The sequence below is a fragment of the Curcuma longa genome, chromosome 15, assembly GCF_044706935.1.
Source record: "Curcuma longa cultivar G26 ecotype Majalengka, Jawa Barat chromosome 15, ITB_CL_G26_1.1, whole genome shotgun sequence".
Lineage (NCBI taxonomy): Eukaryota > Viridiplantae > Streptophyta > Magnoliopsida > Zingiberales > Zingiberaceae > Curcuma > Curcuma longa.
The window spans coordinates 5237210-5251074 of NC_133875.1; the positions used below are offsets into that span (position 1 = coordinate 5237210).

General features: G+C 35.2%; 1 pseudogene; it reads right to left on the minus strand.

Moving 5' to 3' along the window:
* Positions 1 to 9673, minus strand: part of LOC141845901 (ABC transporter G family member 45-like) — a 20551-nt pseudogene extending 10878 nt beyond the window's left edge.
* Between the last annotated feature and the right edge of the window lie 4192 nt (positions 9674 to 13865).

Genomic DNA, 13865 nt, shown 5'->3' on the forward strand with positions numbered 1-13865 from the left:
GACCAATAGTCCTTCTCTCTCAGGAGCCTCTCATCCCTTTTATATCCAACCATAGAATATGAGGGTTTTTGGCTCTTGGGATTCCATGGAATTAATACTTTTAGAAATAATCTCATGCATGTCATGCATGATGATCATGCAACCCTTTTAATGATGCTCATGCAACCCTCTTAATGATGAGGGAATTAATACCCTATTAATGACTGCATGATGATCATGCAACCCTTCTTAATGGATTGATTTGACTTGAGTCCAACTTGAGTCTCACTCAATCCGAATTGGCATGAGGCTAGGCACTAACAACCTCTAATTTCTGACTACAGTCAATGGTTTATATGATGTGTCATGGTTTTAATAATACTAGCAAGGGCGGAGCCACTGACTGCTAGACTTCGGGCTTTAGCCCGGGGGGCCCAACAAATTTATCATTTAAAATTATTATAGAAAAATTTAAAATATAAAAGAGATAGCCCGGGGAGCTTGGGATCACCCGGAGGCTCTGATTTCTGGCTCCGCCATTGAATACTAGTCTCTTTGAAAAGGAAGAGAATTACTTTTGATATGCTAAGTGTTCAAGAAATAGTCTATTGATTCCCTTGTGTAGTGTGCACAACTAACTTATAGCATCATAGAAAAAGCTTGTTTGATAGGAAAATGTGGAAGGCAGCTATGTGCTCGGTAAATACCTCTTAATACCTAATATACTAAACTGGTCAGCTTTGGTGATTGCCTTATCGAAAGCTTCAAATATCTCAATGCTTGGTTGATGGATTGTGCAGACAATTGTTCGCCCGGTGTCAGCTGCCTTTTCGAACTGTTCTCATGACAATTGCTGCAGCTCTAGCATCTAAGCCTGTTGTGGGTTCATGCATGGAGGATATGATAGAAGGGCTTGAAACTAACTCCACTGCAATTGTTAGACGTTTGCGCTCTTCTGCTGCAAGGCCATTTACTCCTGGTAAACTGTAACCATTGCGTTCTTCAGTTCCTTTAATGCTAACCAGTTCCATAACTTCATCTATGAATATCTGAAAACAGAGGAAAAAATATAGAGTTGATTTACTTGAGAAACAGAGGTATGACAGTATGCATGAATTGTGCCAATGTAAGCATTGCATGCAAAAGAATTGGTCATTTTGCTTGTTAAATGCTCTAGTTTTTTGTTGGTTTTCTGGAACCATGATTTGGGATTACTTACACTTCTTGTGTATGTGTCTATGTCTGATGGAAAGACGAAGCCGTGCTGAGTACCATAAAGATTCTAGAACGGTTAGACAAGGAGAGTGAGTATCTGATTGTTAGCAATATCCTGAAATCCTGGCAAATGTTTCCTGCTTTTTTGGATATCCTGATATCTTGATGCTTCCTTCAATGTATCCTGCTGTTTTTCTTCCAGCTAAAACATCTAGTAATGTAGTCTTTCCAGCACCTGTCACTCCCATTAGTGCAGTTAGTACTCCAGGCCTGAAGACTCCAGAGACTTGCCGTAGCAACTGAAGCTTATCCTGCTTCACTCCAGCTTGCTTCAGTTGCTATAAACAGTTAGAGAGGAGCTTAGTCATATAACATACTAGGTGCACAAAATAACCAATCTTGTGTCTGAAATGATAAAATTTAGCCATTTACCTTAGGCATGTCTACATAATAATTAATATTTTTGAATGCTACGGTCAGAGGTTGAAATGGTAGAGACATCCTTCTCCGGGGTGTTGCTTGAGCTGTTAACGCTTGGGCATCATCTACATTAACCTTCTTTGAAGTGTGTAGGTGCCATATGTATGTTGGATCACTTTCTAGGAATGGAGCTGCATTTGTTGGAGGAATTTATTCAAAAGAAACTTGATTGGTATCATTCCACACATGAGACTAAAGATGGATGCCATAAATCAATCATCTATCTGCTGAAAGATCTATGGTTCAAATCAGTCTTGAAACAAAAAAAAACAATTTGAACTTTGAAGTAGTTTTTGCATGTTTCGTCATGTCAATGTGGAATCAGTTTTCAACAGCATTTCTGCAGTGAACTATTATCATCATCAAGCTGAGTTTGCTCATTGTTCCTAATTGTTTGAGGTTTGCTATTTGAAAGGGAATATCACTAGTAACATTTTGTAGCAAACGTTTTGTAGTAAAGACATTGGTGCTTATTGCTTGTTAGCCTCACAATGCTGAGAAAAAATTGAATTACCTAATTGGAAGGTCATTTCCCCTGCTCATAGGTTTTGGCTTTAAGCTAAAAACACCCAAAACCCACCAAACTCAGCTCATGCCTGGTCAAACACTACTCACAGCAGAAATCCAATTCTCATAGATGTAAACAAATTTTTGCTACCTCTGGAAGCCCAGTTTGTCATTGTAAAGCAGAAGTTTATGCTAGAAGCTGAAATTAACTACAGACTATTTTGTAACTGTTTGTACTTTGTTGAGATACATTTCTAACTAAAAAATTAGCAAGGAAAATATGTCTAATTTTGTATGAATACACAGTCATGCTATTTTGTGATTTTCTATCGAACTTTTAGATGTTCTAAATGCTGTTGACAGGTTGAATTTTCATTCTGAAGCTTTTGTGCTGGGTAGTTCACCATTATTGAGGCTATATGCTTGTTAACTCTAGATAATATTCTAGATAAACATATGCAAGTGTACGCTTGAAGATGAGATCTGGGAATTTATACCTCGTAGGTATTCAAGTGCAACAATGCTGAGAATGTTGAAAACCAGAGCAAAGGCAAGCAATATCCCTACAGAGTACCAGTACCAGTGCCACTCTGTTAACATCCCTCTTTGTCTCAGAATGGTCTTTCCAACTGTATCTTCGGTGCTTCCTCCATTGTCAAATTTCTGTTAGAATAATTGCTGATAGTGAGTTATCCCATTGAATAAGGAAGCATTACTAGTTTAAGAATTTAAGCATTATTAATTATATTTTCTTCTGAAATTACTAATGGATAAGGAGAAGTATCTATTATTCTTGTGAAAGCAAGTATAAATTGCTTTGCTCATTTTGTCATCAGAAGGCTATGACTGTGGAGTCATAAACTTTTCTTCATATGCATATTCAGTGCTTTTCAGAATATTTACTGTAGCTACAAGTTTCAAGCAATGATTTTTATTGCCTTAATAGCTTACCGTACTCCATCTTTGATCAAGAAATTCATTGATTGCTACAGCATTCTGACCATATGTCAAAGGCGATAACCAATAGCCCCAGACCAACCATGATTGAATAGCATCTGTTTTCAACGTATTAAACAAGTATTTAATGATTAGGAAAAAAAGGTTAAAGCAGGATAGGACCAGATTTACATCTTATAATACAAAAAGTGAGAAACCATAAGTAAACTAACCTTTGGATATGACAAAACCTCCTAGAATGTAGACAGCCACTAAAGTAGCTGTCCCTAGTGTGTTAGCCATCAGCTGTGTTCTTCCGATAACCGCTATAAAGCGGAAAAGTGACATTGACATCTGATGCACACAAAATAATGCCAAGAACTGTAGCAAGAATCTGCAATGGAACAAATATATGTTTTTTTTAAAAAAAATTCATTGCAAGTGTTAAGTCCACCATATCAAGATTGAGGAACAAGGTATATGTGTGGGCCTACCTAATTGCTGATGGTGCAAAGCCAATCACATAGTATGTCAGACTTGTCCATAGACCTGCTTCAACAAATGAGGCTGGGAGGCTGAGGATTGTAATAGGTAAAAGGAAAGCCCATCCTGGCAGAAATAGGACTTCCCTCTGCTTGTAATAGATAGGAAGTCTTCTGATGATAATTTGCAATTCTGTCATACCATTGAATTTTACCATCACCACTCCACCAAATATTGCTCCTAGATAATGGTAACCATCGATTACTGTCTGATGCTTCATTGTTGTTCGGAGGAAAATTGTCATAGTAATAAATGCCAGCAAGATGATCTGTATGGCCTTGAATATGTGAAATGGAGAATTTCTCTTCATTAGTAGCTTTTCCCTTGAGAAGCTGGCCTTGAATATCTCCCACTTTGGGACGCTATACATCTGGTTTAGTTTGATCATTTGATCACCCTCCTCAATGCTATATGGCTTCCGCAAGTCTTCCTGGAGTTGCTGGCCACAGCTGGAAGATCTGAAGCATTCTGAAAATTTTTGTATGGATATGTACTGATAAGTGCTTTTGCTACCTGTCCAGTATTGTGATTGATCCATCTTTGATATTATCTGGATAAGTTCATTCCACAGTCATTTCATCTGAGAAATTTCATAGACCTACATATCCAGTTTTAACATTTTTTTTTGTTTGATATTTTTTATTTTTTAGTTTCTGTAGTTGCATATTCAAGCATGCTTAAATCTTTTCTTTTGTTAGTCAGAATTCTTGAAGCTTTTTCCAATCTCTGTTCTGAAATATGCTTCTACTAGGGTTTTCATTAAGTTGTAAATTACAAAGAACTTGTAGTCAGTGCCTAACACATCTATTCCAAATTATATAATTAATTCTTAATCAATAATCCATGGGAAATCAGTTACTTAAAGGAACAACTGGTAGTTAATACCTCTTGCAGGAAGTCTGCAACGTTCTTTCTGTCAGGACATTTGAAGCCCATCCATTCAAAATATTTAAGGACATGTTCTCTTGGCCCTTGGTAAGCAATTTTTCCCTCACATAGAAGGATTATGTCATCAAATAGATCAAATGTCTCTTGAGTAGGCTGAAGCAAAGATATAACCATGGTGAAATCCAAAGCATGTGTAAGCTGCTGCAGAAACTTGAGAATCTGAAAGGTTGTGGAGCTATCAAGCCCTGTGGAAATGTCATCCATGAAAAAACATTGTGCTAGTCCTACTAGCATTTCACCTGCAGGTATTTTTTTTTCCAAACCAAACAAATGTCTCAGATTCAGAATGAAAGTCATTTCAAGTATGTGAAGATGGTTAAGATAACAAATATGATTATAACTACTGCTTTCTTCAATATCTTGTTTACACTTCAAAAGATTTATCATAGTGATGACAGTCTCTAATATTTGGACCTGTTTTGTTCTTGTCGAGATGGTAACACACTTCAATAAGGGACACACAGTAGGCTATGAATTATAGCTAATTTATCCAATTGGTATTAGCACAAGCACTGTAATTAATTATATCGTGAGAAATGTTGAAATGGTGTTTGAAAATGGATAGGTAAAAAAAAATTCGAAACTTTGGCTAACTATTTTTTTGGGCATGAAAACATACATTACAAAGACCTAAATGCATGCAAAATGCTGAACTGACGTTTCCAAAGGTAAGATACATACCAATAGTGACTCTTTTCTTTTGTCCTCCAGATATTCCCCTTCTCATCTGATCACCTATTATTATGTTTGCACACTCATCCAAGCCAAGTACCTGAAAGAATAAGTCACATGAAGTCACAAAAGATAAAAGTTAGTTTCTGCATGAAACTAGTTTTTAAGCTTCTTCTGGGTAAAGGTTTCAACTGTTTTTAATTCATTAGCTATTGTTCATTCTAGAGATTTTTGTTATCGTCCATGAGAAGTGAAAGGTTTACATTGAAATAGAAGGTTTCATAAATCGTACTCTGATTCTGCATCCTTCTGAACAAGGTTTCGAAGAGTATAACTGATATGCAGTTGAGTCACTGCATATCTTGTGTGTCTATGCATATAAGGATGCACATGCAGTCCGTATTTTATTAGAAATGTTAGTTATTTTTATTGAAATATGAGTTTGTATGGATTACATATATCAAATTATCTCCTAATCATCATTGTCAACAAAATTTGCATGTATCACTGAATCAAAATTAGTCAACCTAATAAATCCTATTTCATATATACATTTTATATATGAATCTGAGCAGTATGTATGCTAACCAACTATCACAATTCCTGTAACCAAAAGGTTTACTTGTTCAGCTCAGCCATTCATATAACTTGCTTTTTTGTCTATTAACTGATTTAATCTCTTCAATATCAACTTAAACAAAGACTCGCACTTAAACAAGCTAGGTATTGGTGTACCTCTCCTGCTCCTTATCCATAAGCAAATGTCATGCAATCCCTCACTGCATGAACTTATGTTGCCAAATAAGTGGTTTGGACTGAGACTTTTCAAATAATTCTCATGAACATCTAAAAGGTCCCATTTATTTGGCTGTACTTAGCAGGAAATAATGGAGTACCTTCAGAATGTAGTTGACTACGAAATCCCCTCCATCTTTCAAAAACTCAGTTTCCTGCATAACCCATAGTTGTCCCAATTAAGCTTCATCTCTATGTAAATTTTAATGAAGGGAAGAGGAGAATAATCATGATTACCGTGGCATTGGTATTTGTCTCTTTTTTTATGCTTGCTTCTGTCTCTCCTGTGCTCACTTTAAGCATCTCTGGAAAAGCACCATTGATTGGTAACAACAAACATATGCCATCTTGAAGTTGACTAAGTGTTAATTCATATGAGATATGCATTATATGATTAGATGCTTTTTGCTTAGTATTATATCTATATTAGGATTTTTCTTCTTATTAAATATCATCTAGGAGTAGGCGTAACTTAGTCTAATGGTTGTTCTTTACTCTTTCCATTTCGATGTTAAAAGAGAAGCAACAATTAAATGAAAACATAGATCCTTGCCTTTTTCATCTCCGGCATTTAACAGCTTCCTAGAGAACTCCACGGTCTCCTTCACTGTCATCTCAGCTTGATGGGTGTCAAGTTGGCTAACATATGCACACATTCTTTGCGAAATGTAGTGGTTCATCTTTTGTCCATTGTATGTGACTTTCCCTGTGACCTAGGAATGGAAAACCACACCAGTACAAAAAATAAACTGGAAGAAATAGAATAGAGAACCTTTGTAAGTTGATAACTTATGTTAATGAAACAATAGGGCGAGAAGTAAAATAAATACTTACTTTTAAACTAGGATCTAGTTTCCCAGACAGTGCTCTCAAAAACGTTGACTTTCCTGATCCTGGAGATCCTAGCACAAGTGTCATCCTGAAATAAATATATTTAACTTAAGTACAAATGTAATCCAATTCAGAGAATTTATAGAAACTGCTTTATCATTTACAGTTTAGAATATCACACAGGGCATCCACAGTGACCTAATTATGAAAGGTTCTGACTTTTCATCTACTACCTGCAGACGTGCAACAGTGGAAGTTGCAAAATTAAATGCCTCTGGAGAGTTACTAGAGCATGGTACAAAATCTCAGCACACATCAGCCAAGTCTATATGATGCTTCAAATTTCCAAGTCCTCCTCCCAGCCTTTCACTTCCACATCCATAATACTATGAATTATACAGGTATGTGGACACTCTGATTAGTCTACATCCATACGTATGTTTATGTGATACATGGGTCTTGTGGGTATCCATACACAGTCAATTGTATGCCATAATCATTTGGGTCCAATTGACAGTATGCTTACTAAGCACACTATTATAAGACCGAAATTCATCCTACATTGTAATTTAGATCAATGCAAATCATATTTTCTGTATTTATGAGACTAACTGCTCCTGGTGATGATTCTCATCTGTACAAGACCTTATCTGTATTCTGGCTTTAGATCTACTAGTTGAGTTAGGAGTTTAAGTTCAGCCTATGTGAAACTCTTGTATCTGTAGCCTAAATGCCTTTGACTAACTTTGCCAAAAACACGAGCTTGTAAACAATATAGTAAAAAATTCATATCAGTCTACAAAGGTTGATTAGGTTGGGTGTGTTGATCGGATTGATCTTATCCATCTAGCAATTGTATTCACCAGATATGTTGGGCAAATTTATGAAAGCTTGTGCCTAGATTTGTGCCAGCTAAATGTTAAAATCTCAAAAGTTTATTGTAATACACAGCCATGCTTGCACGTGACTTTTCTGACAATGTTTCTTGAAGAGTTCTTGCAACTGTACAGTTATAAAAATCCCGTAGGAACTGTCAGAAAAGTAAAACTTGTCTTCTTGTGCCAAAGAAAAAAAAAAGTAAAAATACTCGTTTTTTTGTGTCAATGAATCAAGTCAAAAGTCAACCTTCAAGCTATTTGCGATCTATCTCAATGACAAAATTAAAAATGAGTACCTAGATGGCTTTACAGTTCCTTTCAAATCACTCAGCACTTTGACACGCCTCCTATTTGTATCATTCACTTTTAGCCATCCCAGAAATTCCTGTTAAGGCATAGAACAATTAGGTTAGGCAAAACCTTGGCAGACACATGAAAACATCGGAAAAATTTTAAGTGAAATGCAGGAAACACCATGATCAGGATTCGCTGATCAATTTACATTTATTATGCCGACGGCAGATCAGCACATTCTTTATTCTATTCCCATCAGTTAAGGGCCTTATTTATTCTATGCCATTTATACAACTTCATGCTTGTTTTCCAGGGGTCAATTGCTTTGATGATCCAGATCGCAATTGCAGATCTAGCTTGTCTTACTTGAACTTTTACCTAGTGAGTATTCCTACTTACTTTAGCATAGTCTGATGGACAGACGCTTTCTCCATATCAAACCTGATTTTGATTATAAGTTTATAAATTTGATTACCTTTGCAATTTGCTGTCAACATACTCATCTTTAACGACTTTATCTGCAATGGCTTTGTTGTCACAAATATATTGACTAAAGCATCCGTAACAACAGTAGTAGCTAAAATCTTCTGCCATGTTCCTTAGTTTTTTTTAGCAGTAGCTAAAGCATTTGATGGTGAGAAATGTAGTTGCAAGCAATAACATCTCTATTATTTCAGTGGTTCCCAATGCTAATGAAGTTGGTTCTTTATTAAACAACAGCTGCCACATTTTAAATGGTGAACTCAATGGCGCGCGCACGCGCCTTGGTTGAACAAAGTGACAAAGAACATGATTGGAGTTAAATCACTGTGTCAATGCACAGTGTTTATGAATTATGATGGAGCTATTAGGAAATCTTCCATGCTAATATAGACAAAAGTAGAAGATGAGGTACTTGTGGAACAATATTTTTCCCATGAATAAATGAGTAAACAAATTATTGCACCAAACTTAATTTCTAGCTAGGTAGGCATTTTAATGAAGTTCAATTAAAGGTTACTGTTTCTGTACTGATCTAGTAGATTGAGCGCAAGTAATTACTTCTGCTCCAGTACGTAGGTATTATTGAGATTAAACTAATGGATGGTCTTTTATTCAGATTCAAACAAGTGTATGAAACTTCTGCGGGACCAAAAAGATCTAACTTTTGGCAAGTAGGAATCTAAGATAAGGGAATGTTTTATCATCAACAGAGGTAAGATTTCATCAATCATACACTCTTGTGATTATATGCTCCTTCAATTATTTAGACACAGTACTGGAAACATATTTATCTAGTAAAAATGGGCCATGAAGGTATATTCGGGACCTGAGCAGTGTTGATGATGACATTCGGAAGGGTGGGAAGAACTCTCCCAGAAGCATGGACCTCAGTCTCCACCGACAAATCCTCGAACCTGACTTCAATCTTCGGAGCTTTGATTCCCGACCTACAATTGTTCAATTGAAACAGCATGAACAATGAGTTGATGGGGATCAAAAGCTTCCAGTATTTTTCATCTCGTCACACACTACCTTCTTCTCCAATCCTTCAACCTGGATACGAGCTCTTCATGCTCCTCGCAGGTAATCGAAAAGCCTTGTGATTCTTCCATGGATCCTCTCTTTCCTTACTCAATATAATCTCTAGCAGATCCTAAAAGAGAGCATGTATTAATTGCTCGCTGCTCTTCACTTTGAAGACGCAATGTATTGATAGGGAGAGAAGATGATTGTGGTAGCAGTGGAGAAGATGAAGGGAGAAGGTGTGCATATTTATAGGGAGAGAAGCAAAGTATTGATGCATGAAACATGAAACCATTTGAACCCAACTCCTTACGTGGTGTAACTGTCTCCATTATGTCAAGTAGAATGCCGGCCTAAACTTGTGGTACCATGTCAGACCAGTAAAAGTTTGCTTACAAGAGAAAGCTCGATTGGTCTACGTGTACAATCAATGCATGCATGGGAACAAAACTTTACTCGGAGATTTCATCATTTTTACGTGAGATGAGAACACCCTTAGCATTTTACTTAAGAGTGAAATTTTGCTTAATTTGAGTTTGCCATGTAAACTCTTTATCTAGAGGATTTTGTCCCATCAATGAACTATCAAGAGTAGCAAGCTAAAGCCTCACCGGGTTGGCGTAAATGGTTTCTACAGGAGTGTTGGTATAATATATTTGAGGTTGATTCTTAACAAATGTGGAATGCCCTATTGGTTGTCTTACCCTCTTCGGCATTATTATTATTGGACGAAGTTCTTTGTGATTTATTCCCTTTTAGAAAGCGTGGGGCAGTTTTGGAAGGACCATTAAGGTGAGTAGCAAGCTTAAAACTATAAAAATTGAATTGTGATTTTTTTCCTTTTAAGGTTTGTATTTTTGTATCATTGGCAAATATCCATGATGTGTTAGACAAGTCGAGTTGAGGCGGAATTAGGAATCATTGAATTGAACTGTGATTTAGTTTTGAAACAAAGTTTGACTTGAACTCAAGTGATTGATTTTGAGGTCAACAGGTGTCCTTGAGTGTTTGGTGTCCCTTGATCATGATCGAATGATTGAAACTCTACAACAAAAATAGAATTTGCCACTTCAAGCGATCATATACAATCGGTTCCATGACAATTTAGGAAGTAAATATTGTCTTGATTTCTTGACTTCGTCGAAATTTGACTCTTGTCATACTACAACAAGTTTATTCCATAGTAATCAATTCAATCATGTCCCGAAGATGAATGATTGAAACTTGATACGAGTTCGATGTGTTTGCAATTCATTTTACCTACACGATATTGCCCCTTAACTGACTAATCCCTTTCTTTAATATGCATGCATATATGAATATCTAGCTCAGAAAATCCAAAGATATATCAAGAAATCTAGAGTGAAAAAAAATTTATGAATTCTAAAAATTTAAGAATATTAAAGCCAAAATTTATAAAGTGCGAGGTTAAATTAAGGACGCCATCCCAATGACTCAAATCCGTTGTACAATGAACCATGTAATTATTATTTAATCACTCCATTATTATTTTAACTTGCTTACTTAACCCTTCCACTTTTAGATTCCCCACAATCTTTGCTTAATCCATGCAACTAATCCCTTCCCGCCTATTTGTATGGCGGCCACTACGTGCAAAACCTATCTCAGTCTCACCGAAACGTATAAACATATAAATTAATAAACAACAATTAATAATAATAATAACAAATATTAGCTAAACCGACAATTAACTAACAAGATGACTCAGGCACTGAGACAAATTGAAGCATCGAGTTTCAAACATGGCCTTCGAAATCCTCATTAATTAACTAATTAAACTTGTTTTGATTCTTCGATTGAACTGAACTAAACCGTTTACATTCTTCAGGCTAAATATATTAAAATCGTTTGGCCATGGAAATGACTATTAATTTTGAGAGTTGAAGGTACATTTTTGTAGCTAGCTAGGTGAACCTTTGCAATATGCCTCATGTAATAACATGGCATTAAATAGAGTTCAATATTGGATAGAGTCATGAAATTTGAATGGTCCATTCCATTCATGATCTACCAATCAAGAGACATGCATTAATTTAAAAGTTTTCGGTTGGTTGTCGGATAGAGATGTTGTTATCTAACTTTAAATATACATCACTCTACCAATTACTAAAAAGGGTAAAAAAAACTAAAAAAATTATACTTGATTATATTTATTTTATTGATGAGAGTAAGATATACTCAAGTGAAAGGAGAGATTATCAGATAAGAAGATTATTGATACAATTGATCTCGAATCATGTTGATCAATATTGACTTAGATATAGATGCGTTGAGTGAGACATCAAATAGATTAAGATTGACCAAATACTTGATAATGAAAAAATCCAAGTGAATCATAGTTAATTGGATACTTGACAACTTAAAGTCTAATAGGTAGTTGACAAGGACAAAATTCAAGTGGGTCGAGATTGACCTAATACTTGATAATGAGAAAAATTCTAATAGGTCATGAAGGACCATATGTTAGACACAAAACATGAAATCCTAACAAATCAATGTTAACTAGATGCTAAGCAATGGAGAGCCTCAGCAAGTCAAAGTTTGTTACAACCTTACGAATTAAAAGGGGATAAATAGTTCCGATCGCTTCTCATTTTGATCTTGTACTTGTTGTTTGAATGCGCAGTAGAAACTTGAATCCAAAATCGACATCACATGCACAACTTTGAGATTTACTTGATATCTACCTGTTATGCAATTAATCTAAGACCTACTTTTAATGATCACCCTCCATTATGAACTTTTCATTTTCAAATACTTTTCATAAGGTGAAGAAATATTTTATAATAAGTACATACAAAAACAAATACAAGCAATACAAAATACAAATAAAAATGAAAGAAAAAATATTTTATATTTAAGAATTTTATTTTAGATGTTTGTTTATCACTTTGAAATATTTTTTGAATATTGAAAATGCAACAATACTTCACTTTTAACCTCTCAAAAACCAACTTTAAGAAACCTCTTCGAAATCCTCTTAAGGCGCTATTTAATAATTTTCACTTGATTTTAGACCTGGCAATTGATTACTAGATGACTGATCAGAAAGCTAAAAGTAAGAAATCTGTGAAAGTATTAAATTTAAAAAATTATCTCTAAGAGACGACAAAATCAGATATTTATTGGTGACGAGGGCAGATAGAACTTCTCACACGTACGTCTAATTATTATATTTAAAATGTATTCAACAAATTCATAAATTTATATATATATATATAAAGGATTCGATCGAAGGTGCCGACTCCTAAAAACGAGTCAGTTGACTTAATTGGTGAGTCGCTGACTCGTTAATTTGGCATAAGATGTATTTTCATAAATATCAATGATGATAAAATAACTCTTAATATTTTAGTAGAATGCATAAGACAGACAAGATTCAGCTGATCATAATCATCACTGACATGCATGTGCAATGAAGGTAGTTAGATAAGATTTCCACTAAGAGATTAGTTAGGCATTGCATTGCCTTGTTGATTCTACTAAGATCATAATTATTTTCACATTGCTTTGAATCTTTTATCTTTTTAGAACTTTTAAGTACGTATTTGCACATGTACAACATGATTTAATTAGTAAACAAAAAGCCTAATTAACATAATTCATCAACTATGCTAAGGTGAGCAATTTAGCTAGCTCTCCACTGAGAACTTGACTTCATAAGTTTCACATCTAATTCCATCTTTTAAGTTCTCCATCTAACTCAGTCTTTTGAGGCCTTCATACAGCTTGTATTCTTGAGCTTTATGTTCAGTATTTGTGATCCCGATAATGATCCCTCTACGATCATCATCATCATCCTCGATCGTCTAGTAACAATCGAGCAGTTGACATCATATATCTTAATGAAATAACAATTAAATTGGAATCAACCATAGAAAATTACAATGATAAAATGGCCCCTCAGATTAATTGTGCGTGATTGCAATGTCTACTACACGTTTCTTTTTCCACTTATACCTATAAATATCCAAACAAGATGAAATCTCTCCATGTCATAGTGACTAAGCATAGTACTATATTATAGTGACTAAGCATCGAAAAGACTTTCATTTTCGACATCTACAAGGAACGTGACTGTCGAGATCGCACTACAGGGTTTCCAATCACATCGTAATCCAAAATAAATACAGGTTTGAATGAGCACCCAACTGAATTAATTGTGTGTGTTTTTTCACGTTGCTTAGTATTTGATTTGATGTAAAATCAAGATTAATAATAAAAAAAGTTATCAATGTAATTTCAAGAAAAACATCCCTT